Genomic DNA, 6,000 nt, shown 5'->3' on the forward strand with positions numbered 1-6,000 from the left:
GTAACTGGTTTCACCTGTGTCTTATTTCATGTTTGTCACTTCTTTTGTGTATATACTGTATATTGAGCCTTTGTTCAGTTGTGCTTGGTCGATCGTACTGCACATGGATCCGCTCACCTGTTTTCCTTGCTGCTATACATGACAGAACGATAGACCAAAAATGGATCCAGCAGATCTTGTTCCCCCAGGAGCCCGGTTACTCATGCTACGCCAGGGCTGCAACTCCCTTGAGGATCATACCCAGGACTTTTTGGACCTCTCTCATCAAACTCACTTTCCAGATAAGTCGCTTATTGTTTTCTACCGTTGCAACCTTAATGAACTCCTCAGAACTCAACTTGCCAGTTTTGATCCTCAAGGGAGCTTTGTGAACTTTGTTGAGCAGGCCCTGGCGCAGAGCGGATCTCCCTTCACCATGGGTGAGGTGGAGGAGTTCACTCCTAAATATTTTTTGGGAGGGGGGAGTAAGCCCGCTGAGCCCACTGTAATGGTGGCCACCCCGTTCATTAGGGCCACAAGTTCAGAGCCATTTCGCAAGAGGGCCGCCGAGCCGGAGTCTCCAGCCGCCGCGGCCGCCAAGCCGGAGTCTCCAGCCGCCGCGGCCGCCAAGCCGGAGTCTCCAGCCGCCGCGGCCGCCAAGCCGGAGGTAATGGAGGTGTCTGCTCCTGAGGTCCTGTCCTGGGAGTCTGCCCCGCTGGTGATGGTTGCTGCGTTGGGGTGTGTTTGGGCTGTGCATTTCTCTGCCGTTCCAGAGCCCGCTGCCAAGATGGCCGCCTCACCTGAGCCCGCTGCCAAGATGGCCACCTCGCCTGAGCCCGCTGCCAAGATGGCCGCCACGCCCAAGCTTTCAGCCCTGCCTGTCACGCCCAGCCCTGTCCAGCCCAGGTCTGCCTCTGCACCACGGCCCAGGTCCGCCTCTGCACCACGGGCCTGGCCCTCCGTCCCTCCCAGTTCTGCCTCCGCTCTTCCACCCTCCTGGACTGTCATATAAGGGCATCTGGAATCCGCCCTTAGAGGGGGGGCTATGTCATGTCCTGTGGCTGGCACCTCTGTTCGCCACCTGAGGGCGCCATAGTGCTCTGTGTTTCTGCTTGTGTTTTGTAGGACTCCATTTCCCATTATGCCTTGTCTTGTTATTGTAACTGGTTTCACCTGTGTCTTATTTCATGTTTGTCTCTTCTCTGGTGTATATATATTGCCCCTTTGTTCAGTTGTGCTTGGTCGATCGTTGTTGTTTGTTACGCCTTGTCACCCTGCCGTGTTCCTTGTTTCATTGTGGATTATACTCACTTTGTGAATTGATTAAAAGAACTTTATTGCACATGGATCCACTCGCCTGCTGCTATACATGACAGATAGAATCTAGGATTTTTACTAGAGTTTACTATAGTAAAGTATACTGCAGTGTTTTTCTCATGTGGGATGGCATGTTATTCAAATGTAATATTTGTCTTTCATTAGAATACAATATTGTATGCCAAGTTTTGACCCCTTGAATGTGACTGATCAGATAAACTGCAGGGTGGAGCTCAGGTGGAATATGATATTGAATTCTGTCGCATGCACGAAAGCATTTTAAATAATTGCGCCTGTTGCATTTTACACGAGGTCCTGAATATTTTAAGCAAATCTTTATGCATCAGAAATCTGTCATGCTTCTGCTCGCAATGTCACCCGTCTCCTGATGCTGAGAGATACAGAAGCAGGTCACATTTGGAGAGCAAACTTTCTGTTTTACCCAAGAGAATTCATTCATCATTAATACAACCAAAAGAGCGATGAATATGCATTAATAGTCCAGACAGACTCTTTGAAAATCACAGTCTTGCAGAAAAACAACCCTGTGAATGGAAACTGAACTGGGCTGTTGTGTTTTAGAGGTGTAAGATCTTCTCAAATGTGTTAAGTGCCTCTGAATGAATCCTTTAAAGATATATTTAGATGAAAATTTCATCAGGGTGTGAGAACAGAGTGAAGAAAGTGCATCTGAATGTAGGGCGTTATTGAAGGTCCGTGAAAGTTTTGAAATGGTTTGTGCCGTTGACTTTCCTGTTCTTTTATGGCAGATCTTCATTTAGCTAATGGAAGTGAGCAACATGCAGCGTCATTTACTTGTTGCCTCATTCTCTGCCCATTTTGTGTCATCTATTATTCATATAACCAGGACAGGAAAATCACAACGTTCCCCCATTTCATTTATTATTATTTTTAGATGTGTATGTCTGAAGCTTTTTAATTTATGATTGTATTCATTTTAATGGGTAATGCAAAAGGGATTGCTTATTTTTCAGGCAAAAATGACAGCGCTTTAGTTTAATTGTGCCCTTATGGCCTGGAGTTTCAGCTGGTACAGATCCACTTCTCTGAGCCAGAGGAAAATATTATTACTCAGATGTTGCTCTTGCATAGTTCAGGAGATCTGATGAAGTTCTCAGTTTTTTTCCAACTTAGTCTCTTTTTGTTTCACACTTTTTAAAGATGCAAAGCTTAACACATTTGTCAGCCTGACAAAAACTGTTTTTGTGTGTGTGCGTGCGTGCGTGCGTGCGTGCGTGTGTGTGTGTGTGTGTGCGTGTGTGTGTGCGTGTGTGTGTGCGTGTGTGTGTGCGTGTGTGTGTGCGTGTGTGCGTGCGTGTGTGCGTGCGTGTGTGTGTGTGTGTGCGCGCGCTCATGTTCACCCTCATGAGCAAGTTTATGTGATTGTGACTTTTCCGCAAAAAAGTCATGGATTTGTAGGAACATGAGATTGATGAGTTTAATATTTGGGGTGAACTGCCCCTTTAAGATGTTTTGCATTTGTGTTATATTTATTCACATTATGTTCTTGACAGTGAGGCACATTTTGTCCCCAAATTCTCATTACTGTAATGCATCTGCACACTTTGCTTTTGAGTTGTTTATTAATTCTCATTATTCTCAATAGGGATTCTCATTACTTTAAAAATGTGCAGTTCAGTAAAATAACGGCAGTCAGACAATGAAAAAAGTCTTATAGAGCTCATTCAAAACCTAACACTTTACTATAAGGTTATAATTATTAACAGTGAACTAAATTAACTAACAATGAACAATACTAACACAGCAATTATTCATGTTCATTTCAGCACTTACTAATACATTATTAAATCAAACATTGTCACTGTTAACATTAGTTAATGCACCATAAACTAACATGAATAACTGTATTGACATGAACTAACATTGATTAATAAATGCAGAAAAACTAAATTGTTCATCGTTATCTAATGTTCACTAATGCATTTACTATTTTTAACTAATAGCACCTGGTTGTAAAGTGTTACGCATAAATTTTGTATACAACAGAAAATAATTCTGCTTGCTATAATGGCACAAAAGCTTGGATGATCTGCTGACTGGAGTAAAAAGTGTGATGGCTAAACTAGCCCTTTCTTCCTGATTGTGTACCTGGTTTATTGTGTTCTTCTTTGAAATGGAAGAATGTAAATTATTTTATTTAATTGTTTGTTTTTACTTTTTTGGAGTGAAATTTGACTTCTTTAATGGATACGTGAATATATTATCTCACAGCATTGTGCGGTCAGAGAGTTTGCGAAAGAAACGGTACGATGCAGTGATCGTTATCATTCATGCATTTAATAAGTTCGTGTGAATTGATAGTTGCTGATTGTGAAGGTTGAAGTCAATTAAATGAATGCGTGTGTGTGCGGTTCTGCAGTCTGGCTGCTGCTGCATAACCCTGTCCAATGTCTCGACTCTCCTCCTGCGCATTCATTTTCTCCATTTAGGACGGAAGCAGTGAAGGAGAGAGATTTGATCAGGATTTGGTGAACGCCTTACAATTTTTCCTGATTTATTCATGGTTTTGAATCCATCTTAACAGGACAATTTGTCCCCGCAGCTTATTTATTTAACTATTTATTTTCCATTAAATCATGTTGACCAAAGTAACTGATAACCAGTGTTGGGTGTAACTAGTTACTAAGTAATTAGTTACTGTAATTTAATTACTTTTCCCTTGAAAAAGTAAAGTAAGGGATTACTCTTAGTTTTCTGTAATTTAATTAGTTACTTCTGATGTAATTAAACTAAATACTTTGTGTAATATGTGTGTGTGCAGAAGAGGAATTGACATCAAAATTCAAAGTCTAACTTTAAAATCAGTGCTTTAATGTATAATTCTCAGATTTGTAATTAATAATAATACTTTATGTAGTTTTATATTATTTATTTGAATGAATTAAAAGAGCCGTTTCATGTCAATCCTTGAATCACTGAACTCATCAAGGTTGATGTAGGATATAGAGAGTAATTAGTAATAAGTAATTAAATACTTTTTGAAGAGAGTAACTTGTACAGTAATCTAATTACATTATCGAATGTGTAATTAGTAACTAGTAATTCATTACTTTTTCAGAGTAACTTACCCAACACTGCTGATAACGCAGCAGAGAACAGCAGCCATTTTGCTTTAATTTATATCATTTATTTGCATTAATATACTGAGATGACACTTGGAGAGGTTTATTAGCAGCTACGAACACTCTTTTTTCTGATCGAATGTTTAAAATACCTTACAAAACCACCTTTCCAAATTGAAAAATGCATGTTTCACCGAATGGCTCTCTTGTGGCTTTGAAGGTTTTAGACGGTTTCAGTTCTCATTAGACGCCGGCGCCGCATCCATTACCCTCACCGTCTCCAGAACCGACGTCTGTTTGTGAAACTAATGGTGGCAATCGACCGCTTGGCTTCTTTAAGCTTGATCAGATTCCCAACGAGAAACCAGAATGCAGAGTTTATATCTGTGTTCATTCCCATCAGAGTTTTAATGAAACATGTTTCTTCAATTTGGTTTTATGGCGTTGGTTTTTGGAGCGCTTCACCTCAGGGCGGCAGATTTAAAGCTCTGCTTTTCTGAAGACAGAATAATTAATTAATTTGTTAATTCATTACATTTATATGAGCTTTACATGGAAGGGGGAATCTCCTCAACCACCAGCAGAACAGACTCTTCCTCCATCAGAGCAAACATAAATCAACTCTCCTTTGCTTCATTAAACCACATTAGAGTCTCAGTAATATGGTTCTGTCTCGAGGTAAGCAAGTATAACAGCTCGCTCTCGTTTTACACTTGTTTATCGTGGCGAGGTTTGGCCACAATAAATGAAGTAAACAACAGCAGGGATGCAGGTGCCCATTGGGTTCAATGCAAAGCATGGCAGAATTTTCGACCCATCCATACACTCAAAAAAATGCTTTTACGATACTGTTCACTTTATTGAAACAATTAATTTTGTTTTAACACCATTGTATTAGGTTTTAAGTTGAAACACAATTGCATTGTGTTAAACGGACTAAAAACAGTAATGTTTTGGCTTGACTAAATGTTTACATTTTAAATGAACACGTTTCAATCAATTAGATCAAAATAATATTTGATGCTTGTTCAACTTACTTAAATAAATCAAGTTAACACAACACAATTACTTTGAACTTTGAACAATTACTTTACTTAATCCATTTGAGTTGAGATACATAAATGAATTTAGTTGAATTAAAGTAGCGATATAGAAAATAGGAACGGGATTTCCACTTCCCATCATGCTTTGCACAGGGCTGAATAGGTAGAGTAAAAGTTGTATTAAGTATTAGAGTAGAGATAACATATTTCTGTTGTGTGGAACCACTATCCATAATTTAATTACGTTAGTCTAAAGTATCATTTTTTCAGTGCAAGTTAGTTAGTAGAACAAAACAAAAATCATGTGCAGTTATATATACATATAGAATGCAAGACATTCTGAAGGTGGAAGTTGTGTGGATGTGAAGCTTTTGTTTGTGTTTATATTAATTATTTGCAAAAAAATGTGTTGTTTAAGCTGGTTTTAAATGTAACTTCCAAATAGTTAATTTAGCTGTGGGAACACTTTTCTGGCTGAAACTTTTCTTGGTTGCTTTTGTAAAAATAATCTACTTTATCGTTGTGCATATTGTGAGGAAGTTACGGATTTTTCAACT

This window comes from Triplophysa rosa, linkage group LG13 (assembly GCF_024868665.1).
Source record: "Triplophysa rosa linkage group LG13, Trosa_1v2, whole genome shotgun sequence".
Taxonomy (NCBI): domain Eukaryota; kingdom Metazoa; phylum Chordata; class Actinopteri; order Cypriniformes; family Nemacheilidae; genus Triplophysa; species Triplophysa rosa.